Genomic DNA, 26,936 nt, shown 5'->3' with positions numbered 1-26,936 from the left:
CAAGATCAGACTCAATTTTTTTTCTCCAGGTATACCTTTTCAGTTTTAGCAATTAGTTCTAGTGAGTGCATCCTATATAACTCCAAACTTTTCATCCAATTTTGAGGGGCTGGCATGTCCACCTGATAGGATGTATAGCAGATCTTTTTATGTAATCTGAGAAAGTAGGTAGAGCTGTATTACAGTTTTGGATTCCACACTAAAATTAAAAGTACTACACTATTAGCAAAACCTTACACCGTAGAAGCAAAACATCAGCCATATTTGCACAACTATAAACACATTGTCAACCTCACTTTTTGCAAAACTCTACACACAGTGATTTGCAAAACACTAAACACACTTAACATACATTACACACAAATCTATCATGAAGTCACTTCCTTGCAATACCAAAGCACTGACTGTCAAATTACCACACCGTCCAACCAATTGGTTCAACACAGTCATCAGGTGTGCAAACACTCGTTTGCTTAATTGTAGACACACCAATCAGGTGTGTAAGCCCTATAAAAAGCAGCAGGTGAGTTCATTGGTCTTCAAGCACAATGGAAAGAGTCAGAGAAACAGTAAGATGAGGAGGAGGAGAAAGAGGAATCAACAGAGGAAGAGAAGGAGGCCATGCTGGAGGAAGAGGAAGACAAGAAGGTTCTGAAAGAGGATCGAATCTGACAAATGAGATCCACGCAACACTGGTTGACCACGTTGTCAATCACGGCCTGATGCTGAGGGAGGCTGGACTGCGAGTACAGCCAAATCTAAGCCGATATACAGTGGCAAGTGTGATAAGAACATTTCCACTGGAAAATAGGTATTGTAAAAATATATCAAAAACATCTGCACTATGCACTATCAGCACTTCTGTTACCTTTTCCTGTGAAATTACTTGTGTTGTATACTGTTCTTTTTTTTTATAGGATTGCGGGTCGGGAACGACAAGGGGGAAGACCTCCCATGTTCACAGAACAGCAAGAGAGGGAGATGGTAAAAATGGTTTTGGCCAACAATGCAATAACACTCAATCAGCTCCAAGCTAACATTGTCAATAACTACACCATATTCAACAATGTCCATCAGGTCTCGACATCAACCCTGGCACGCATCCTAAAAAAGAACCATATTCAAATGAAGCAAATTTATCGAGTGCCTTTCGAGCACAATTCCGAAAGGGTGAAACGACTGCGGCATGATTATGCAGAGGTATGTATTCACTTTAACAGTGTGATCATGCATACTGTCTCATAATCTTATACTGTACTGTAATATGTATACTAGATCTACACTGAACTACACAATTTTGCCTGATACTGTTCTTCAGAGAGTTCTACAAATGGATGGAGAGGAGATCCAGCATGAGTTCATGTACGTAGATGAGGCTGGGTTCAACCTGACGAGAACACGAAGGAGGGGCAGAAACATCTTTGGCCACAGGGCTATAGTCAATGTCCCAGGGCAACGTAGGGGTAATAACACTCTGTGCAGCCATTACAGAAAATGGGGTCCTCCACCACCATGCCCATATGGGTCCGTACAACACAGTACTCATACTTACATTCTTGGACCAATTGCACAACATAACAGCATCAAATCAATCATATGCAATACATTGTTGTCTGGGACAATGTGTCTTTCCACTGCTCTGCTCTGGTTCAGAACTGGTTTCTGCAACATCCACATTTCACCGTCTTCGATCTTCCACCATACTCTCCATTCCTCAACCCTATAGAAGAGATTTTCTCTGCATGGTGGTGGAAGGTGTATGACCTCCGTTTCCAGGCTGAGGTACCCCTCATTCCATCCATGGAGGAGGCCTGTGACCAGATGGAGGTAGCAGCAATGCAAGGGTGGATTCGTCATTCAAGACGTTTCTTTCCAAGGTGTCTTACTAATGACGACATTGCCTGCGATGTCGATGAAATTCTCTGGCCAGATCCAGTTAGACGAAGAGACAATGTCCAGTTTTTTTTTTTTTTTTTTTTTTTGGTCACATTTTGTTTCGGTATTATGAATTTCCATGTCAACATTTTGGGCGTGTTGAGAAATAAATGTGTTTCTTCAGTCTGCAACATTGGTCTTGTGTAGTGTTTGGTGAAATTACATTATATTTGTACTTTGTTGATAGTAGCCTACTCTAATCATAGGGAAGTAGAAGTGTTTTAGGTTTATCACAGGAGAGAGTAACTCATGCAAACAGTACAGTAATGTGAAACGTGTGTTTCATATGGTAACAAAGTGTGGTTTTTTAAAAAGTGTATAGTTTTTACAAGTGTTTAATTATGCAAAGGCTCTGTAGTGTTTTGCTAATTGTGTGTAGTGTTTTGAAAACACGGGCCCTGTTTTGAAAATCGTGCTTAAGCAATCCAAAAAAAACTGTACTATACCAAATATGTTGTACACTGTAGTTCTTAAAAAAATAAATAAAAAGGAATCGACAGAGCCCCTGCCAGGATTTTTCACAGCACAGTGATCATGTGTTGTGTGAGTGATTGCCACAGGTGCAGACAATTGTGAATTTATATCCCTGTGAGGGCTTTAGTGACGTAAAGCTCAAGTTGTTTTTCTTTTTAAATTTGTGTTACTGCCTTATTTTAAAGCTAAATGTAATTTGTTGAATTAGTGAAGGGTCAATGATGAATGGAGTTTGAGTAACTTATTCTTGATATAGGTCCTCCACTAATAACTACTACAATAATACACTGTATAGACAAGAAATAACATTCTATTCAAAAGACTGATTTAAAGATGTGTTTCTCAAATTTAAACAAGGTATTATGTGGGACCCACAGTAATATTGAGACTGTTATGGACATGCTCAACACAGCTTGTGAGAACCCTGCCCCTCACATTGTCCATCTCTTAAAAAGTATTCAACTGAACAAAGTTAAAACTTTAGGTGTGCTTTTTGAATATTTAACAGTTGGTAAACATTTTAGAATTGTTTTAAACTGAGGTGCATGGGATGCCTTGAAAATGTGTTGAAATAACTTTTAAGGGACTTGCTCAACATTGCACAGTGATGGATCTGGTTGATTAGAACCCGTGACCTTCTGATTACAAGCCCACATTATTACCCATTACACTACCACCCCAGGGCTTGAACCCATGGCCTTTGTCAGATGTTTTACAAAAAAAAGATCAGCATTAAGTTTTTTTTTTTTTTTATCTAATTGAAGTTCATGAAATGTAAAGAAATTTAGAAATTAAACAAAAGATTATGAATTGTCATTGCATTTTAATGTTACATTTTGTATCAACTATAGACCTGAGGTGATTTTTTTTGTTGAAACATTTTTTATAGAGACTCAGGACGTAAAAATAAGATTTTAATAAAGCGTGTCAAAACATCTCCTGGTTCTCAGGAGGATATTGTGCTTTTTCAAGGATACTCAAGGTGTCAGGAGGATGGGGTTTAATTTTGTAGGGCAGGCAGAACTCTAGGCCTCCCTCCCAGCTGCTTTCTCCTGCTGGGCACCAGCTGCAATTAACTGCTTTTTGTATAAATGTGGAGGCTTGGCCTCAGTTCAGTGCTGGGACATTATTACATTTTCACTTGCGACCTGGGCTCGATTTCATGCCAGTAATTCCTGGATTCTTCAACAAGTGTTTTTTGCATTTGGACAATCTTCTTGTTCACCCTCACTCAGTGTTCTTGGTTTTGCCTTTTTGTGTATTTTTGGATACCTCTGATATGACCACCTGTGTGCTGATTCCCTGCTTGCCTGACCATGCTTATGCAAGCAATAAATATTGATTTAATGCACCTGAGCTCTACCTACATCCTTGCATTTGGGTCTGCACCTGCACGTGACACAAGGGCTATTACAGAAACCATTATTCATTCTCACCAGTTGTGATGAGTTATAGCCACAGCTGCTCTGGGACACACTGACAAAAGCATGGCAACCAATTGGCACCTATGGCCCATCACCAACCTTCATGCACAAATCATTGTTGTGCATGAATGTGGGTAAGTGCCACGCCTGATTTCATTACACAGGTTACCATTGAGGAAAACTAACAAATCCTGCATAAGCAAAACATGAGTATTGGATTTCTATAAAGTAGCAGGGGATTATTCATCCACATGACCACCCAACCCATATCTATCAAAATGATAAAATAACTATAATTAACCCAAAATCAAGGATAAGTGGGAGTCACTTTCAAATAAGGGATAAGTTAAATAAAATACTGTTTCTTTTTGGCACCCAATGGGGGTTTATTTTCCACCTCACATGCAAAAAAAAAAACTCTGAACCAAAGTTTCCCCATTTTGTTCCAATTCAACACAAATTGAGACCTAACCGATTCCACCCAACCTTCACACATACACCACCCCACACCAAATGAGCAGCACCCAGCTCCCTATAAAACCTCCCAGCCTTGGTAATTACCATCAGCTGTCAGCTGGGAGCAGCCATCTCAACTGCACCAGCTTTCCTTAAATGAGCAGGATGAATTTTTGGGGAGAAAAAGTCATCAATCTTCTTGAAAAAAATCTTAGAACTTATAACACCTCCCTCCTGAAAAACAACAAATCTAACAAATTTGTTTGACCAATATAAAACAAACTCTGATGTATACTGTATATATATGTATATATCCCACACACACACACACACACACTTTTAAAAATAGCAGCTCTCATAAGTGCAAGACAGTGTAGATGTATCCAATAAAACAAATTAAGAATACTATATAAATATATATATATAGTGGGTTGGATTCCTGAGACTTTTAGACGTGTATCTGCTCCAACACACCTGAATCAACTGAATGGCTCATTATCATGCTTCTGCAGAGCTTGATGACAACACATTGGTTTGAATCCGGCCCTCGACGACTGGAGTCCGGCACCCCTACTTTAGATGTTTGAATAGGCCAAATAAACCATAAAATGTGCAAGTCATCAACTTAAATAGCCAACATCCTAGATTACAGTGCAAAGAAAAACTGTTTGACTGTATTAGATTCCAGTGTGAAAGGTTTGTGGCTCCAAACTGACACGCATGCGTATTTTTGCGTTTCTCTCAAAGTTTTACTGCGGTGGGAGCTGGAGAATGAATGAGTAGGTGCAGAGGAGGGAGAGGAAAAAGAGAAAGAGAGCCAAATCATTTATTTTTGCTGTGCTGATTTGCTCTTAAACACAGACCAGTTATGGTATAAACCGTCAAGCTCCAAACTCAACAGAGCTAAACCAAAACCAACAGACATTCCAGATATTTATGTCCAAGTCCGACCCTAAACCGATAGTTAAAGAAGCAGTATTATGAAAAATTCACTTTATAATGGTTTTGCTCCAGTTATATACATCCATTTAGCCTCCTTCAGAGTGTCAAAGTTGAAAAAGTTTTGTTTCATCCCTTGTTATTCCACATCTTGTAAAAAGTCAGCTCAAAACGAGCGAGTTGGATTTTTTTCGCCAGGTGACATCACCTAGCGGAAACTCCTCCTCCTGACAATCCTGGCTCCTCCTACCCTATAAGAATGTCAGCTCCTCCCTCTCAAACTAACTCACAGGTAAAACCAACGCTATGGTTTAATATAAAATATATAATATACTATATTACAGCAGCACAACTTCTTACAATCCTGCTGCAAACTCCATCATTTATTGATAACTTTGACCTCTTTTGGAAACGTGCTGATCTATTAAAAAAAGATAGTGTCCACCCTAATTTACGTGGCGCACAAATGATAAAATTAAATCTACAGTCTGATTCACAATTCTACAAGTGCATGACTAGCTGAGAATAAACTGGTAGTTACAACAAACACTTCCATAGATAAGCCCCTTACTCAAAATATAGAGTACTTATACCCCATAAACATTGTGCTGAGCTGTACAGAGCAACATGCAATACAAATTAAAGCCCACAATAGGAGTTAACCATAAAAATCTCATCAAAAATAAAAACTACAATCAGAACACATAGTAATGAAAAAAATCAATAAATATGGACTATTAAATATCAGATCGCTTTTGTCCAAATCCCTTTTAGTAAGTGATCTTATAACTGACCATCAATTAGGTGTATTCTGCCTTACTGAGATTTGGCTCAAAAATGAAGATTTTATTCCTCTTTCAGATCACTTCATGTTATCCTTTGAATTCAAAATATCAGCCTGCTTAAATTCTGAGAGAAGATTACACTAGAGTAGATCACTGTCTGAAAAAGCAGTAGTTAGATTGAAAGATTTAGTGTCATGGTCCGGTGTGGGTGTGGACCCAAATGCAGAGAGAGAAGGAGGCAGAATGCAGGAGTAGCGTTCCTTGAACCAATCCATGTTTATTTACTAAACAAAAGTAACTTAAATCTAACGAGGCAGGAGGTACATGGAGCAGGGCACAAAACGCAGCAGGCCACAAGGAGGGAAGACAACATACAATGATCCCGCCGTCATACTGTATCCAAGCACTCAGCTAAATAGTGAGGGAAGCTTGATTGGGAATGGGCCACACCTGGGTGAAAACGTGAAGGAGCTAATCAGTCACCAACCAAGCACACAGACATCACTGGGGGGTGGAGCCACAAGCAGGAATACCTGAAACACAGACAAGAGTTCAACTAGAACACAGAATAAACAAAGACTCAGAACAAAAGTGCTAAACCCAAAAAGAATGTGACAGTTAGTTCCATAATTGCTTACCTCTCATCCATATGATATCGCAACAGAGTAGCTATTAATGTCTAACGACAGAGAAAATAGATTACCTTGTCAACAGTGTCACTACACACAGCTCTGGTTGCTGTTGCTCTGCTTCAAAAGAAGACGATATGTCATAAAAAGGTCGCTTCTTGGTATAATTCTGAATTGTGTCTTTTAAAACAGGCATCGTGGAAATTCGAAAGGAAGTGGCTCTCTTCAAACATGTCATATAGCCTGGAGAAAGACTTCAACTTATAAAAAAAAAACCTCTTCACAAAGCTAGAACTTCCTATTACTCAACTCTGATACTAAAATAATCCTTGGTTTCTATTCAACACCGTAGCCAGACTCACCAAGTGCCACAGCTATGTAGAACCCTCTATTCCTGTCAACCTGAGCAGTGATGACTTCATCAACTTCTTTACTGATAAAATTCTAACAATAAGAAACAAAGCTAATGTCCCCCCTGCAGGAGTGCTCAATAATTTCTTAAACAAAACAGCTCCTGAGGTATCCCCAACATGCAGCTTTTATTTACATAGTTTCACTCCACTTGGTCTATTTGAATTGAGTTAGTGCTTCTAAACCAACAACCTATTTACAACAACCACTATTTAAAGATGTTTTCCACTAATTAGCACTAATATGGTGAACTGGATTAACACATCTCTAGGAAAAGGTTATGTACCACAGGCCTTTAAAACCGCTGTAATCAAACCTCTCCTTAAAAAACCTACCCTCCATCCAAGTGATTTGTCCAATTATAGGCCAATATCCTATGGGGTGCCACGTGTAAAAATTTAGTATAAAAGTTGTAGCTAACACATTTTCAGTTTTTATCTCACTTTTCTTATATTTAGCACATTTTCCTACGTTTAACACAACATTTAAACACATATATAGAGGTAAAAAAAAAAAAGCATTAAATCGAAATATTTAAATTTAAATCTAAATGGTATGTTATATCTAAATGTTAAATCTATATCTAAATATTTAATTTAAATCTAAATTTTAAATCTAAATCAAAATGTTATATGTTATATCTAAATGTTAAATCTAAGTCTAAATATTTAATCTAAATCTAAATGTTATATATAATATCTAAACGCTAAATCATATATCTAAATGTTAAATCTAAATGTAAACATTATATGTTAAATCTAAATGTTTAGATAAGGAAGTGCGCTTGAAAGCGTAAGGTCTTGGGGTCAAACCCAGCATGGGCCACCTTTCTAATTTGTTCTTTTTGGGGATGTCTAGAAAGTTGTAAAATTTTTCATTCTGCACCGTCTCAACTTCAGGCCATTACGTCATTTCAACGTTGGTCTGCTCAGCAGACGTATTCCAGACATCCCAAAAAAGACAAAATAAGAAAGGTGGCCCATGGTGGGTTCGATCCCTAAACCTTATGCTTTCACTTGCATTCCATTTTAATAACTGTGTTGCACTATTGTGTTGGGAGTGTACTGTGACGTGTAGCTCGTACACTTGCCATGACCGCACGCTCAATCTCCGCTGCCGGGAGAGAACCAGCCATACATATCACCCAGGCAGGCATCGGTGAAAAGGTGGGGGGGAGTGGCTGTGTGTCTCTACTTGTGTATTGGCTGAGGTTACAAGGGGATATAACATATACCATTTAGATTGAGATTTAAATATTTAGATTTTATGGTTTTTTTACCTCTATATATGTGGTTAAATGTTGTGTTAAATGTTGGAAAATGTGCTAAATATGAGAAAAGTGAAATTTTTGAAAGGTCAACTATGTGATCACCTACTTAGGAACAATTTATATGAGAGCTTTCAGTCTGGCTTTAGAGCCAATCACAGCACAGAGACGTGCTGTGATTGGTAAAAGTGACCAATGATCTCCTCTTAGCCTCAGACAGAGGGTTGGTCTCAGTTCTGGTGATCTTAGATCTCAGTGCAGCTTTCGATGCAGTGGATCATCATCTACTGCTGCAGAGACTGGAAAGTGTTTTTGGGATTAAAGAAACAGTGCTGGTTTGGTTTAAATCCTACCTATCAGACAGAACCCACTTTGTTCATGTTTTTTTTTTTTTTTTTTTTTATGTTCTCAATTGATTTATTCAAAACACATCATTGGCTGTCACTGTCAGTGTCGCTGTCGGAGTACGGCACCAACGATAAGCCTTTTGGGGCAATAGGCTTGGATGGATCTTTTGGTGGAAGGGGCTCTGCAGTCTTTGCTGGTTTCTTACGCTTATCCACCACCAAAGTGTTAGGGGGCACTTTATAACCCAGCTTCCAATCATTTTTTATCCAATTTTCTGTCTTGGCTCGCTTCACTCCTGTGGCTGAAGATCCCTCTGCCTTGGGTGCTCATGTTAATCTATCCTCAGCACACGCCAGAGTTAATCATGGAGTTCCACAAGGTTCAGTTTTGGGACAAATACTCTTTACATTATATATGCTTCCACAAGGTAACATTATCAGAGAACATATACATTTCCATTGCTATGCAGTTGATACACAGCTTTATCTCTCAATGAAATCAGATGAAACTCATCAGTTATTAAAATTCCAGGCTTGTCTTAAAGACATCACATCCTGGATGAGCCGTAACTTTCTCCTTCTTAACCAGGATAAAACCTAAGTGATTTTATTTGGTTCAAAACACCTCAGAGATAAATTATCAGAGCAAATAGTGTCTCTGGATGGGATTACTCTGTCACCCAGCACCACAGTAAAAAACTTAAGCGTTATCTTTGATACTGACTGCAGCTAGAATACTAACAGGTACTAACAAGAGAGAGCATATTTCTCCAGTATTGGCTTCCCTTCATTGGCTTCTTGTAAAATCTAGAATAGAGTTTAAAATCCTCCTGTTAACATACAAAGCTCTGCATGATCAAGCTCCCGGATGGAAGACCTGGAAAAATACGAATGAGGCATTTAAACAACAAGAACACTGATAGAAATTATGGATATGGAAAGAATCACTAAAAAATCATCCACAACATCATCATCAACAACGGGAGATTAATCAAGTGGACGAAGTGGACCCAAACAACTTTTCACACTGGAAACAAGACACGAACTGTCATTACTACACAGAGACTGAATTCAAAGTGGAAACAAAGAAGGAAAAAGGTCTGTCACTTATTCACTGTAATTGTCGGAGTATGTATGCAAATTTTGAAGACATTAAGGATTACATCTCCACATTGTATAGGTTTGACATAATAGCACTGTCAGAAACTTGGCTGAAAGAAAAAAAAGGCATGGAGTTTATGATAAAAGGATATAAATTTGTCTATAAGAACAGATTACACAAGCCAGGAGGTGGGGTGGCATTATTCATAAAAGAAAATATTGAGATGGAGATTATAGAATCGATGAGTTTAACCGTGGAAGGAGTGATGAAATGTATAACAGTGAAAATTACAAGTCCAGAGGGACGTAAGATATTAATCTGTTGTTTGTATCGTGCACCTGACTGTAAAATAGACATATTTAATGAGAAACTAACTAAAATGATAGAAGAAATTAAAAATAAGAGATTACTGATATGTGGAGACTTCAATATAAACATTTTAAATCCTTTAAAAAATACACACATTGAAGACTTCACTAATTACATGTACACAAATGGATTAAAACCTCTCATAACGAAACCAACCAGAATTAATAAACACAGCTCAACACTGATAGATAACATCTTCACAAACATACAAAACACAGATTTAACGAGTGGTATATTAATAAATGACATCTCTGATCATTTACCAATATTTACGATACTTAACACTAAAAAGAAGAAGAACTTTGAAAATCATAACACACTGACATACAGAAGACTGGAAGGAGAAAAACAACTAGAAAACTTTAAACAACAGATAAAAAGAGAGACGTGGGAGAGTGTTTTCAAGGAAGAAGACGTGAACATAGCATATGACACATTTACAGACACAATAACAACAATATACGATAAATGCTGCCCTTTGAAACAAATAACAATCAAAAGTAAAACAAACAATGTACCATGGATTAATAAGAAAATAGCCAACGTATGCAAAAAGAAAAACATATTATATAAAAAATATATTACAGAAAAAACATTGAAAGCAGAAGTACGTTATAAAAAATACAGAAACAAAGTCAATAATTTACTAAGAGAAAAAAAAAGAGAATATTATGAAAAACAATTAAAAGAGAATAAAAACAAAAACAAACAATTGTGGGAAATTATAAACACCATAACCATGCGCAAAAGCATAGAAAAAAATGCAGACCACTTTATAATAAACAATGTAAAAGAATGCAATAAAAACATAATAGCACAAGAACTCAACAGTTTTTTCATAAATACTGGAAAAAACACGGAGAAAGGGATTAATAAACACCCAACACTTAAATGGAATCATTTTGACAATGAGAAGAAAGACATTGATAAGTACTTTGTACTTGAAGAAGTAACAGAAGCAGAGGTGGACAGAATAATCACTACCTGTACCTCAAAAAAATCCAGAGACGTTAATAATCTAACTATGAGTCTAATAAAAACCATAACAGCTGAAATAACCCCGCCACTAACACATATAAGTAATCTCTCATTTAAGAATGGTGTTTTCCCAGAAAAAATGAAAATTGCAAAAATCAGACCGATTCACAAGGGTGGAGAAAAATGGAATTTCACTAATTATCGACCTATATCAATATTACCACAATTATCAAAAATCCTGGAAAAACTCTTCATGAAAAGACTCGACAAATTTATAGAAGACAAAAATATACTACATGAAGGACAATATGGATTTAGAAAAGGACGTTCAACAGCAATGGCTATAATTGACATCACGGAGAATATAAGAGAAGCATTAGAAAAAAAACTATTTGTATTCGGAATTTTTCTGGACCTAAAAAAAGCCTTTGACACAATTAATCATGATATTCTAGAAGAAAAACTTCAAAATTATGGAATAAAGCGCAACGCCTTAAAATGGATTAAAAGCTATATGACAAATAGGAGACAATATGTTGACTTTGAAGAACACACATCAAAATGCCAAACCATACAATGTGGTGTTCCACAGGGTTCAATTTTAGGGCCAAAACTGTTCATTTTATACATAAACGACATTTTCAAAGTCACAAATTGCCTCAAACTAACGTTGTTTGCAGATGACACAACTATCCTATGCTCAGGCAAAGACATTAAAACTCTAATAGAGTCAACAAATGAAGAACTATCAAAAATTCAGACATGGTTAGATGTAAACAAACTAGCCCTAAACGTCAGTAAAACAAAATTCATCAATTTCGGAAAAGAGAAACAGGAGATATAAGACTGAAACTAAACATGGAAATAATAGAACAAGTAAAAGAATATAGGGTACTAGGAGTGTGGATGGACGACAAGCTGACCTGGAAAAAACATATACAAATAGTTAAAAACAAAGTTGCCAAAAGCAGTTACATCCTATGGAAGCTTCAACAAATCCTACATACCAAATCACTTAAAACAATCTATTCTTCACTCATAGCATCGCACTTAAATTACTGCTCCGAAATATGGGGTAATAACTACAAAACATATCTTGAACCACTATTTAAACTACAAAAAAAAGCTATAAGAATTTTACATAAAGCACCACACAACGCACACACAAACGAATTATTCGTGAAGGCAAAATACCTAAAACTGCAAGAAATAATACACTACAACACACAAATACACACATTTAGGGCTTCATCTAAAAAACTGCCACATCAAATACAAAAACATTTCACATACAATCAAAATTCCTACGACTTCAGACATAATAATGTGTTCAGACCAGACAGGGTCAATTCGAACGTTGGCAAACATAGTACTGTGTATAGAGCCATGAACCTCTGGAACAGCCTTGACGCAGAGACACAACAATCCGTAAATCTGAAAGGATTTAAGGAGAAAACACGGAGGATATTTCTACACGCATACAGATCTCAAGTCAACTCTTCATTGAACTCTACAGCGACGACATGGAACTCATCAACTGGTCATTGAGAAGAACTTTTCGTTTGGAGAGTTGGAGGAACGTAAACAACGACTGGAAAAGAAAGCTCGAGGAGATACGGAGAAAAAGGACAGTGAGGAGGAGTAACAACAGGAACAATGACTGCAGACGAGAACACATCACATAAAAAAGGACAAAAAAAAAAAAAACGTTAATGAAAAGATGAAATTATGAAGAAGATGAGAATGTTTGACTAGGGAAGACACGAGGTTTGATGTAAAATTATGTGTTTGCCCTTTCCGGCATGCAAAAGGACAAAAAAAAACAAAAAAAACAATGATGTGATTTTGCTCTGAATGTCAAAATGAATTTCTGTGATTGCAACCATGTCAGAAATGAACTGAATAAATAAAAAATAAAAATAAAAAACCTGTTAGTGCCCTATCGTCCAGGCAGATCACTCTGCTCTGAGTTTTCTGGCCTTCTGGAAGTTCCTAAAGTGTTTAGAAGTAGAAAAGGTGGAAGAGCTTTCAGCTACCAGGCCCCTCGCCTTTGGAACCAGCTTCCAGTCTTAGTACGGGAGGCTGCTACTCTCTCCACCTGTAAGGCTAAACTCAAAACCTTCTTATATGCTGAAGTGTTAACTTAACGGCTAGAGCGGACATGAGCTCGTCCGTAAATGGTCGCATTTTAGAGTCCTTGTCGTCGCTGTTAGAATTCATATGAACAGGAAGAGATTTAAATTCTGATGTAGCTGGTTATGATTTACAGGACATGGGCTCGTCTGTGAACGGTCGCATTTACAGACCTCGGAGTCGCCGTTGGCTTACCAATAAACGGGAAGAGATTTACAAATTTCTGAAAATGGACTAAAGGCACATTTACAACACTTTCCCCTGATATAATCTCAAATATCACAAGGTTTGAATTTAAATCAAAGGAAAAGAGGTTACCAGGCTACGAGGAACAAAAGTGAAACTAAAAGAACGTCACATTGAGAATGGTTGCTCACACTCACCTTCCACTCAGAAATATTAATTCTGTTGAATAAAACATAATGTGGCTAAAAATGTCTCTGATCCATTTTTCTTGAACCACAGCGTCTGTTTTATGTCGTTTAAAATCTGATAATATGTCTTACGTATCATAATATAAGGGTTTTAGATTATTGATTTAAAGTTGGTAGGTATATCATTGCAATGGTACATCGGTCATTGTGAGTTTCCGTGAGTGAACCCTTTAAATGTTGTCTCCGCAAAGAATTTTGGGTCAGCATTATCTCGTCTCCTTTGGTAAAGGATGCATCAGTGTTTCCTAGGCTAAGGGAGGTAAAAAAGGAAGCATTGAGCCTTTTTTTCCTCAGCTTAAAGAGAACCTGGACGCTCTTTATCACTGCCACCACTTAAACACTTCCGGGGGTGAAGGAACACCGGAAAGGAAAGGAGATAGGAGGGACTATTTGGACGCAGCCCTGGTTTCAATTAGTGGAAGAAGAAGTTTATTAACAGTTAGATTAACATGCCTGTGTAGCAGTGGTGGGTCGTCAGGGCCAGCTAGGCCTTCTCTGCTGGCCTAAACATAATCAGAAAATAAATTTAATTTTAATATATTTTTTTCATAAATATGTATTAAATTATTCCTCATAGTCTTCTCTCTTCATTTCATAGCTTTCCTCTTGGTTGCGCTGCTTCCAGGATTGTATATTTATCTTATAGCTTTCATCCAATCATATTTGAGCTGTCACGTGTTGCCAGGCTCCACAAAATCTTCCCGAGGCCTTCAGAATTAACAGTGGGGCCCGTCTGTACACTTAAATGAACTGAAACAGACAGATTGTGATAACCAATCAGATTTCGAGTTGGCAACATCAGGGCCAGCTAGCAGGTATCACGTTGAATGTGACACGTTCTGACGTTCACGTCCTCTGATTGGATACGCACTAGTGAGAGGCAGCGCTATGCAAAGGAGAGTGCCTAATCAAATGGAAGCTGGTGTCCCGTTAGCGACTCGACCGAGCTAAAACGTTAATTTCGCTGTTTTTTTCAACCCACAATGGCTGAAGGAGGAGAAGAGATTGACCTGGTCGCTGATATACATGCAACGCCATTTTCAAAACGGACCTTTCAAGAAAAACTTGATATTGTGAGGATAGGTCGTCCAACCCCCGCGCTAGCTAACCTGTTTCAAAGCAGCAGCTACGAGCGGTATCCCTGGCTCACAGGTTCAGAGAGCCTCGGCTTTCAGCACTAGCCTCCATGTCGATAGAAAAGGACTTATTGGTGGAACTGAGACAAACAGATAAACTGTACAACAGTCATTGAAGTCTTCTTGAGGAAAGAAAGGAGGATGGATTTTGTGTTCAAATAAGCGGGGATAGTCGTTTTGGTGAGTACAAAGCTGTTTTTTCTTCTTTTTTTTTTATATTTTTGTGATTTTATTTCATAAGCCCTGTCTTGACGGTCTGGCGGAGTGGTGTGCGCCGTGCCGAGCCTGCGCTTTGCCGTTGAGACAGAGCCCATAATGTGCCGGTACCTGGCGCACCTGTGACTTCAGTGAAGGGACTGAATAGTTTCGCTTTAATCTATATCAAAGTGGACGTTCAAGGAGTAGGCTACACCATTTCACCACTGTCGGAAATGAATGAATGAAACTGCTTTACGGGTGCGACAATGTGCTGTTTAGTGGACTTTTGTAGACTAATTGCCTTTTATTTTTAAGTTCTGACAGTATCCAAGCGATCATATAACTTTTACTTTACTACTCTTAATTGTTAATATGGATGTATTGATTTTAAATGCTCCGGAAATAAAGTAGTTGTACTGGACTATGTTTGTTTCTGTATAAATGTATGGTTTAGAGAGACATGACGTCATAATGATGGTATTAAGAGGTGGATTCATTCAGTGGAGGACATCACTGAAGGCCTAGGTGTGAAATGCACAGCACGCCACTGCTGTGTAGTTGCATCATGTTGTTAATGACATACTTGGCCAGGCTCTGTTTGCACTTTGTATTGACAGAGTAGAACTTTGATTTGGTTTTGCACATAATATTGTTTGCACTTGAAAAAAAAAAAAAGAAATATATAATTTTATTTCTTCTATTTTAACTTTTATAACTTTTAGTTTCAATTTTTGTAAGAGGAAGTTTATTAAAAGCTCATGCTTATATCATGCATGTAAAGAATTATAATAAAACATTTCAAACATTCCGCCTCAACTTTTCTTGGCGCAAAATCGCAAAAACTGGAAAACCTACTTTTTCAGACTCCTCCTTGGGGTTTTGTCCAATCAGCATGAAACTGGGCACTTGAGGTCTTCCGTTGGACGTGATCAACAGTTATCAAAATGAGTTTGTTCGGGTAAATTATGCGCAAATTATTAACGAGTAAAGTTTTCTAGCTAGCTATAAAAACGCGAACTGGCGCATATCTCGGTCAAAATAAATGCTAACAACACCAAATCTGAGATCCTTAGTTGGCATGTGACTGTAAAGAAATGCGCCAAAATTTGAATGATGTAGACCACTAGGGGGCGCTACAAATAACGAATATTTATATCTCTTAAATGGCAAGACCAATATTTACCAAATTTGGAGGGTATGATCTTGGGTCCCTCCTGAGGCGATATATCAAAGGTATTTGCGATTGGTCAAAGTGGGCGTGGCTTATTACATCATATCACATAAATAAATAAACAATTATTTCTGCTGAATTATTATGTCGAGGGCAGTGAAATTTACAGGGTAGATATAGAAGACCACACAGACCACCCATACCAAAAATTTCAAAAACATTTTGGCATCTAACTTTCACAATTTAATTCACATCTTCAAAAAATTAATATCCACTTGTTCCCTACAAAGAGTCGCATCTACTGACATAGGCCACGCCCACTCCCACAACACATTGCTCTTTGTAAGTCACGACATATCAAAAACCTACTTTTTCAAATTCCTCTTTGGGGTTTTGTCCAATCAGCGTGAAACTTTTCACGTAGAGTCTTCAGTTGGACCTGATCTAAAGTTGATAAAATAATTTCGTTGGCTAAAAATATGCGCGAATAATTACTAAGTAAATTTTTCTAGCTAGCTATAAAAATGCATAACTGTTCCATATCTCGGTCAAAATAAATGCTAACAACACCAAATCTGAGATCCTTGGTTGGCATGTGACTGTAAGGGTATTTTTATAAATTACGCCACTAGGGGGGCGCTGCAATAATGGAATATTTGTATCTCTTAAATGGCAATACCAATTTTTACCAAATTTGGTGGGTATGACCTTGGGTCCCTCCTGAGGCCATGTCTCAAATTTATTCGCGATTGGTCAAAGTGGGCATGGCTTATTACATCATAACATATAAATAAACAAACCCTTATTTCTTCTTAAGTAATATGTTGAGGGCTGTGAAATTTACAGATTAACTATAGAGGAGCACACAGATCACCCATACCAAAAAGTGTACCACTAGGTGGCACTATAATGGGTGCAAACACATTTTGGCTTGTCACTTTCACACTTTAAATAACATCTTCCAAAACTTCACATCCACCTGTTCACAGCAAATGGCATGTTGGCCTGTATCCTGACGCCCGCCACAAGCCCGTCATCCTTCATGACGTACTTCCACCGGCTTCGCGAAACCTGGTGGCCGAGTCGCGCGGGAAGGCTTGGCCCCCTTTCATAACTGCTTGCAGTTCTAGTTATTATTATTATTATTATTATTATTATTATTATTATTATTGTTATTGGGATGGTCAGACTATGAAATCACCACATCATCAATGTAGGTCTCAATATTGTTTAAACACAGAGGTCAACAAAACCAAATTACAGATAATAATCAACAGTATAAAACCAACCCACTGGAATGTATAACAGACCACCAAGAGACGCAAGATGCTCTGAAGGGTATATGTAGGTACTTAGCGAAGCAGTAGAAGTGGTGGTGGCTTGGTACGCCATAAGTCGGGAAGGACCATGGTCTCTCACTTCCTTATTGTCTCCCAACCCAGGGTGGTCGGAGGGGAGGTCTTGCACCTCTTCCCTCTGACGTCTTCGGCGACCAAGGGTAGACTACCTGGTCACCAGGAAACACACTCATGCACACTCATGCAACTGATGCACGGTTGTTCTTGCTGAGTGATGTGGTACCACGTATCGCCTTTGCCGTCCAGTCGGACAGCGTGTGAGGTCCGCTCGGTGACCCTGTAGGGCCCTGTCCAGCAAGGTTCTGGCCACTTCCGTTTCAAGACTTTCAGCATAAGATGTGTAGCTGTTTCGGTCTGCTTGGGGAGCCTGAATGGGAGTTTGTGCCGCCTGCACATGTTGTTTTTTCCCTGTATTAGCTTTCTGTTGGGCCTCTTGTATTTGCATTTTTAATCATTTCATTTCAAGATCTTTCTTTTGCTCCATCTGATGTTGCTGCATGTGGCTACAGAAGTGAGCGTCCCAGCGGGGCTGAGAAGCATCATGTAAATCAGGGTTGGAAAGGATCGCTGTCTTTACTTTGTCAGGTGCATTGCTGATAACAGCTGTTCTATAGGAATGTGTGTGTGGTGAGTTATATTTATTTAGATGACATGTGTAACACTATCTTTTCTCCACTAGATGGAAGCAGAGAGGGCTTTTCCTCCTCAGTACTGAGTGGCTGTGTACTGTGTGACGTATGTCCTCCCATCTTCAAACGAACAACACTCACACAGCACTAAACAGAGATCTCAACAATTGATTTTTTATAGGTACCGACTGACCCCGGGCTATTTGGGTCCTTTCTTCCTACCACAATGAAGCTATACTCTTTAGAGTCCTACCTTTGTCCGTATCTTTATTTATTTCAACACTGTGCACTACTTAATACTTGATTTTTTTCTGCACAACATCCAAATTCACACAAAATACTACGACACGATGTCCGAGCCTCCAGGAGCCAAAACAATGAACAACAAAGGTGTTCTTACCAGGGTTACAGGTGGCGGGCCCGCTGGCTGCCTGAGGTCCGGACCGGGTCGGTGTGAAGCCGTCCTATCACAATCGGGGTCACCAAATTGTTGGAATATAATCTATTCTTATTCGTGTGTTCGTGAATAGGAAGGATCACAGTTCAAATTCTTACTTGACCTTTTATTTTACCTGTTGTGCAGGAAGTCGTTCAATACGAGATCTCAGGCTAAACCTCACCCTTCTAAGAAAAATGCCCAACACCGAGTCTTGAGCAAAATCAAAGAGGAAGAGCCCCGACTTCATGTGCAGGACTAATTCATGCTTTTCACTTACGTCATCTGTTTATCAGTTATTGTGATCGTGTGTAACCTGACTCCAATAACTAATAATCTTTTCAACATGTTATTCAACAACATCACAATGTTACAAAAGACATCTCAAGTAATTCAGAAAGTGAGTTTTTAAGTGTTTACACAAAGATTTCAATAATGCCATATATGGCATTGACCTTGACCATTCCAGAAAAAAAGTGTGTGGCTGCAATAGCTCAGAGTGGAAAATTACAACAAAATGTTGAAACAGGACATGTTTACCTGCTGCACTTGTCTTTGCCTTAAGCAATGGTTTTAGCAATGATTATATGGTTAGATCAACACCCAATTGATTATTGAAAACCTTCACCATGCAACACAATGTGCATGAACCTCTGAAACCTATGAAACCTCAGATACTCTCTGGCTACAGCTGAACAGCCTGAAAAATATTTTTTAAAAAAAGTGAATGTAACCATGTTGGAAATAAACTGAATAAATAAAAATAAAAAAATAAATAAAGGTAGCACCAGCGCTCCTCAGACTGAATGACATCCTGCAAATAATCCATCCAGGATTATAAATGCTGAAAGTTTCATGTTATGGTTTGTCAGTGGAACTTATCAATATCTTGTCAGTAAATCAAATTTACTGACAAAACAAGCTGATCTGTTTGGGTCCACCCCTCTGTAAAGGGTAGGATCCTGGTTGGGCAACACTATTGAGTTTACAAAGGCAGAACAGAACTGTGGATGTGTGGTATTTGCCTTTGGACCCAGAATGCAAGGTGAACTTCATGGGCTGTTACGAGGCTCCGCCATTTTCTACCATGTGATCAACTTCCTTTCTCAACTTCCTTTTCTCGTCAGAGCCGTTTTTCCCTTTTTCGTTTGGGTTACAGGAAACCAAAAACAAAAAAAATGATTTCAAAATAAAGGTCGAAATTTGCTTCTGTTCATTGTTTCTTGTTTTACTGTAATTGATTAAGACATGAATAAGGACTGTCACATGACCAGGAAGTAAAAGTAAAACCGTCAAATTAAAAGCCCAAGGAAGGAAGCTAGACAGATAGATAGAGAGATAGATAGAATTATATAGAATGAGATAAATAATTAAAATAGATATAGATAGATAGATAGAATTATATAGAATGAGATAAATAATTAAAATAGATATAGATAGATAGAATTATATAGAATGAGATAAATAATTAAAATAGATATAGATAGATAGATTGATAGAATTGGATAAATAATTAAATAGATATATAAATATTAGATGATAGATAAATAATTAAAATAGATAGATAAATAGATAGATAGATAGATAGATAGATAGCCATAAATAATTAGATAAATAATTAAACAGATATTTAAATAATTAGATAGATAGATAGATAGAAAAAAACATTATTAGATGATATATAGATAATTAGATAAATAGATAGTATATAAATATATAGCACTTATAAGATTACAAGGTGCTGTACTGAGTGCAAATAGAAAACAAAATTTAAAACATAGACAGAGTAAAAATTGTTCCATAAAATGAACATCAAAAACATTCATAGAATATATGAAAATTAATAAATAAATACATTAAATTAAAATACAGTCTTTCTGATAGAGTTAAGTTTTAGGAAAGGATCTAAAATCTGGTATAGCGAGTTCGAGTTCCAGAGCTTAGGGGCTCTGAGGGATAAAGCTCAAGATAGATAGATACTGTAGGTAGACAGACACATACATACATACTTAAAAGTCATTTTATGTGTGAAAAGACACATTTAAATGTGATTTTTTTAGATGTTATATCTGAAGCTGTAGTTACTCGTGTATGCCACCAGAGAGAGTATCCCCTTAACTGAGCACTAGTTGTGGTAACATGTGTTAGGTATCTGTGATATTGCACCAGGGTTGGGGTCAATTACATTTTTCAGTTACAATTACGACTTCAATTATCCATGTTCAATTACAATTCAGTTATAATTACGCTGACCAACATTTCAATTACAATTAAATTATGATTTTTTTTTTTCACCCTGCTCTCAATTACTAAAAGTTTTAACCATGTCTTAAACCAGCTGTAAACTACACTGAAACAATTATCTGTCATCTAATTTGTTTCTCATCTTGTAATTAATTATCAATTACGCGATTACAATTCTAATTGACTTCAACCCTGTATACCTTGTGTCAAACTCAAGGCCTGGGGGCCAAATCTGGCCAATTAGAGCATCCAATTTGGCCCACAGAAGAAAGAGAGAGAAAACATGAATTATTGTTTAAATTAACAAATAATCCAGTTGTAGATATCTCAAATTCACCAGTTTGATGAAACTCTACAAAATGTTTAGGAGCTTTTATTTTTCTTTTGTTTATATCACATGAATTCAGTCATTTTTTAATTGCAAATTGTGGAAAGAACTCAACATTTCCACAAGTCTTGGAATTTCTCACAAACAGTTGACAAAGTTCCTCTAAATTACACAGAAATGGGTCAAATCAATAATTTTCTAAAGTGAATTGAACTGGTATTGAAAACTAGGGCATAATGATGTTAAAATAGTTCTTTTTTTCCACCTAAAATCTGTGGCCCACTAGAGGTCAAACTGCTCCATATTTGGCCTCTGAACTAAAATGATATAGTGTGGCAGGATGAGGAACGACTCAGGTGGAGGTCAGTAGAGCTTTAATCAGTTCAGCAGCATCACAAGAATGACTGATACAAAGCGCGCCAAAACATTATAAATGGCGTGAAGCCACACCTCCTACCCATCAACCCCTTGGGTGAGAGAAATATCCCCAAGTGCTCACCACACAGCCCCCCCCCGAACACACAGAGGGGCTCCCAGGGGCAAAGTTCAGTCCCTTACAGGAGGCCTGATCAGCCTGCCAAAACGGCTGTAGCGCCCCACCTTAGACTCAGCTGGCGGAACCAGCCGACGAGGACGTCCACAAGGGCGACGGGCAGAAGGGACCCTATCCAACACAGGACCCGAACTGGGGCATCGAACACGTGAGGGCACATCCAATACTCTGGCAGGAGGCCGACCACGGCGGGGGACCTGGGCCGGACACACAACCTCATCAGACAACATGTGTGCAGGTTTAAGCCTGTCCAACGTAACACGCTCCCGGCGCCCACCCACATCCAGCACGAAAGTCTTAGGACTAGCCTCAAGCACCCTAAACGGGCCATCATAAGGTGGCTGAAGCGGCGACCGGTGGGCATCATGCCGCAGAAACACGAAACGGGCTGTAGCGAGCTCCTCAGGCACAAAAGAACGCGGAAAACAGTGGTGAACAGGCGCTGGCATGAGAGCGCTGCCCGGTGAAACAGGACGCACCGCAGGATGCGAAAGCGGGGCAGAACTCTCAGGCAAAAATTCTCCCGGAACGCCGAGCGGCTGACCAAGAACCAACTCAGCCGGTGAGGCATCCAAGTCCTCTTTAGGAGCCGACCGCAGACCGAGCATCACCCAAGGCAAACGATCCACCCAGTTACCATCCAAGAGTGCCGCGCGCAACGCCGCCTTGAGCGACCGGTGAAAACGCTCACACAAACCGTTAGCCTGGGGATGGTACGCAGCAGTACGATGAACCTGCACACCCAGGGACCTGGCCAGCGCCGACCAAAGCTCTGAGACAAACTGGGGACCTCTGTCGGACGTAATATCTGACGGGGTACCGAAACGCGCCACCCAAGCCAAAAGGAATGCACGAGCTACATCCGCGGATGTCGTGGAAGACAGGGGAACTGCCTCCGGCCATCTGGAGGTCCTATCCACCATTGTCAGCAGATGAGTAAAACCTTGTGAGGAAGGCAAAGGACCCACCAGGTCTACATGTACATGATCAAACCGCCTAGCTGGAATTGGAAACGGTTCGAGGGGTGCCTTAGTGTGTCTGTGAATTTTAGCGCGCTGACACGCAACGCACGAAGCGGCCCATTCCCTCACCTCCTTGCGGAGCCCAGGCCAGACAAACTTTGCTCCGACCAGCTTGACCGATGCCCGAACCCCCGGGTGCGAGAGGGAGTGAATCGATTCAAAAACCCGACGACGCCAGGCAACCGGCACGACGGGACGGGGATGACCCGTGGAGACGTCACAAAGGAGAGCCATGCCCCCGTCCTGCACTACCGCCTCCTCGAGCTTAAGGCCGGTCTCGGCGGACTTAAGAGCGAGGATGTCCGGATCACTTGGCTGGTCAGCAGCCATGGCAGAAAAATCTACCCCGAGGAGTACAGGGCACGCCAGCACCCGCGACAAACAGTCGGCCACAGGGTTAGCCTTACCGGCCACATGCTGAATGTCCGTCGTAAACTCAGAGATGGACGCTAGGTGGCGCTGCTGACGAGCAGACCACGGCTCAGTCACCTTAGCCATGGCAAAAGTTAAAGGCTTATGGTCGACATAAGCCGTGAAAGAACGGCCCTCCAGGAGAAAACGAAAATGACGAGACGCTAAGTACAACGCCAGCAGCTCCCTGTCAAAAACACTATACTTTCGCTCGTCCCTGAGCTTACGGCTGAAAAACGCAAGAGGCTGCCACGCACCAGCAACGCACTGCTCGACTACCGCCCCCACAGCTACGTCCGAAGCGTCCGTCGTCAGAGCAACCGGCGCGGTGGGTAAGGGGTGCGCCAAAAGCGTTGCCTCCGCTAGAGCCGCTTTAGCACCGTCAAAAGCCAGGACCCGCTCGGGGGTCCAGTCAACCGAGTCCGTGGCCTTCCTCATCTTCAGGGCCCCATAGAGGGGCTGCAGGAGCTGGGCCGCGCGGGGTAGAAAACGATTGTAAAAGTTGACCATTCCCAGAAACTCCTGCAGAGATTTAACCGAAACCGGACGGGGAAAATCCGCCACGGCCTGCACTTTGGCTGGCAACGGAACTGCGCCCTGGGACGAAATGCGGTGGCCCAAAAAATCGATCACCGGTAACCCGAACTGGCACTTCGCCAGGTTAACAATCAGGCCATGTTCGTCAAGGCGCCGAAAAACCTGCCTTAGATGCGACAGGTGCTCGACCACTGATGAGCTGGCCACGAGGATATCGTCTAAATAGACGAACACAAACGTAAGGTCGCGCAACACCGAGTCCATCAACCTTTGAAAAGTTTGTGCTGCCCCTTTGAGGCCAAATGGCATGCGCAAAAACTCAAAGAGCCCAAACGGGGTAATCACCGCGGTTTTAGGAACATCCTCCGCACGCACAGGAACCTGGTGATAACCCCGCACCAGGTCCACCTTTGAAAAAACGGTTGCGCCCGCCAGGTGAGTGGAAAAATCCTGGATGTGTGGGATAGGGTAGCGGTCATGCGCCGTGATGTTATTTAAACGACGAAAATCGCCACACGGACGCCATGACCCATCCGCCTTGGGCACCATGTGGAGCGGAGAAGCCCACGGGCTGTTGGAGCGCCTAACTATCCCCAAACGTTCCATAGTGGAAAACTCCTCTTTCGCTGTAGCCAATTTCGTGGCATCGAGGCGCCGCGCGCGCAAAAAACCGGCGGGCCCGCGGTGGGGATAAAATGTTCCACGCCATGCTTTGTAACCGCAGTAGAGAATGCAGGAGTAGTCAAAGACGGAAAATCCGCCAATAACCGCTCATAAACACCGCCGGACGCAGAGAAATTAGCGTGTGTCAACGGCCCAAATCCCCCAGTCTGACACGGAAAAGTAGAAAAAGACACAGCATCGATCAAACGACGATTAGTAACATCCACTAACAAACTGTTTGCACACAGAAAATCTGCACCAATGATAGGAACGGTAATGGAAGCAATAACAAAATCCCATTTAAAACTGCGCCCATGAAAAGAAACAGTCACAGACCTGGTGCCATAAGTCCCGATAGAGGATCCATTTGCTGCGCTCAGCAGCGGGCCGCTGCTCCGTGCCGACAGGTCCGACTTTGCAGGGGGAAGAAGGCTCTTCTGAGAGCCAGAGTCAACCAGAAACCGTCTCCCCGACAGGAAGTCTTCCAAAAACAGCAGCTCTTGTCGCTCGCCAACACCCACAGCCGCTACTGAGTGCCGGCTTTGGCGTTTCCCTCCATCACAAAAGCGCACGGAGGCACACAGCGCCGCGCCTTTGAGCCAAAACGCAGGTGAAAGTAACACAGGGAGCCACTGCGTTGTCTCCGGGTGGAGACTCCAGCCACCACCGCCGAGCTCTCGTCCCCTTTCGTCCGCTGCAGGTGTTCCGACGCCACGCTCAGCACGGAGAGACGTCTGGTAGCCAGCAGGACACGGTCCGCTTCTTCAGCCAATCCGCGATAATCACCAGCTGTCAGGCTTGGGGAGTTGGCTAAAGCCGCGCGCACTGCGGGCGGGAGCTGACGGAGAAAAATGTGTGGGAAAAGGAAACCTCCATCATCCGCCCCCAGCAACGATAGCATGCCGTCCATGAGGTCAACTGCAGAGCCATCACCCAATCCGGGCAGGGAAAGCAACTGATCCGCTCTCTCCGCGGCAGACAGGCTGAATCTCCGGAGCAGCAGCTGTTTGAGCGCGGAGTATTTCCCGCGGTGCGGCGGGTCGCGAAGCAGCTGCATGATGCGCCGCGTGGACTGCTGATCCAGAGCCGCGACAACCAAGAAGTACCTGGAGTCGTCCGCCGTGATTCCTCGCAGGTGGAACAGCGCTTCGACATGCTGGAACCACGCAGCCGGGTCGCTCTGCCAGAACTCTGGAAGCTTCACAGACGCGGCGAAGCCGGCCGGCTGTGAGAGTTGGGGCGACATGGCTGATGAGGAGACACTGCCTTCTCCTTCCTCGAACATGTTCAATACGGGGTCACCAATGTGGCAGGATGAGGAACGACTCAGGTGGAGGTCAGTAGAGCTTTAATCAGTTCAGCAGCATCACAAGAATGACTGATACAAAGCGCGCCAAAACATTATAAATGGCGTGAAGCCACACCTCCTACCCATCAACCCCTTGGGTGAGAGAAATATCCCCAAGTGCTCACCACAATAGCATCTGTATTCATTCCAAATATTAACTGTAGGTAACCCCATAATAATTTGAATTAATACTAATGCTATATCATAAACACCAATATAATGTATCAATGTGTGTAGTTTGCAATAATTCTGTGTGATGTCAAAATGTGCTAAAATGCTTTTGTCTTGTTTTCACTTGTTGTTGATGCTATTTGTATGATTGTAATAATTATTGTATATGGGGTATGTGTCTATAAGCTTTCTTACTTCAGCCTACTGCTTTTGAGCTTTCATTTCTAATGATGTATCTTGTTTTGGTAAAAAAAAAAAAAAAAATATGAATGTGAAATAAATAAACTAACTAAACTTCAGTTCCTCATTATCTCGTGACGTCAGTCGTCCGACCAGACTGGGTCGTGACGCACTCAAAACGCACTGGAAGTTGGGGGCCATTCGTCCTCTGTGCGCAAACCCAACTCTATGCCACAAACGCAATGCGCCCCCTTGTGGATAGATGTGGAATAGCTACATAGAAACAGAAACTGCTGTAAAATAAAGGTAAACTAGGGAGAGATAAATATTAGGGGTGTCTGTTTTTTCCAGCTTTAGTGTGTATGTAGAATTGCATCTGTACACACTTGACGTCTTTACTGTTTTATCTGTCATAGGTAATCAATGCCTACCTGACACTCCTTATGTGGTGTTACAATAAGCAAAATAATGATAAAGCTGCTCACATCGACAGTTTTGTGATGACAGTTCCAGACTCAGGGTATGCAGTAGATTGTTCTGCATGTATACAATTTTTATTTTTTTTTTCTGGTGAAGAAATTAATTATTTTTGATATTTTCAAATCGATTCAATGGCATACTCTGTCATAGTGGGATTTTTTAATGAACACCAACACTGAATGTTGACGGTCAGATGAGAAGAAGAGTGCAAATCTAGTCTGTTTATGCTCTGCATCATTGTCTATGTAGGCCCCCTGTGTTGTTAATATTATTATTAATATGAATAACAATTATACATATTTATATAAAGCCTTTCATTGACACTTTAAGCATTTTACACTGCTACCACCCTTTCAAATGTCATTTCTGAACTATGAAATCTATCAGC

The 26,936-nt window shown here is 40.5% G+C and overlaps 1 protein-coding gene across 1 annotated transcript in view; it reads right to left on the bottom strand.

Moving 5' to 3' along the window:
• LOC114470525 (retinoic acid receptor responder protein 3-like) overlaps positions 1-26,936 on the bottom strand; it is a 97,061-nt gene that overhangs the window by 37,665 nt on the left and 32,460 nt on the right. The gene's annotated exons all lie outside the window — the stretch shown is intronic.

Source organism: Gouania willdenowi, chromosome 10 (genome assembly GCF_900634775.1).
Source record: "Gouania willdenowi chromosome 10, fGouWil2.1, whole genome shotgun sequence".
NCBI classification, from domain to species: domain Eukaryota; kingdom Metazoa; phylum Chordata; class Actinopteri; order Blenniiformes; family Gobiesocidae; genus Gouania; species Gouania willdenowi.
Note: the sequence above shows the minus strand (reverse complement) of the source record. Positions and strands in the feature narration are given on the sequence as shown.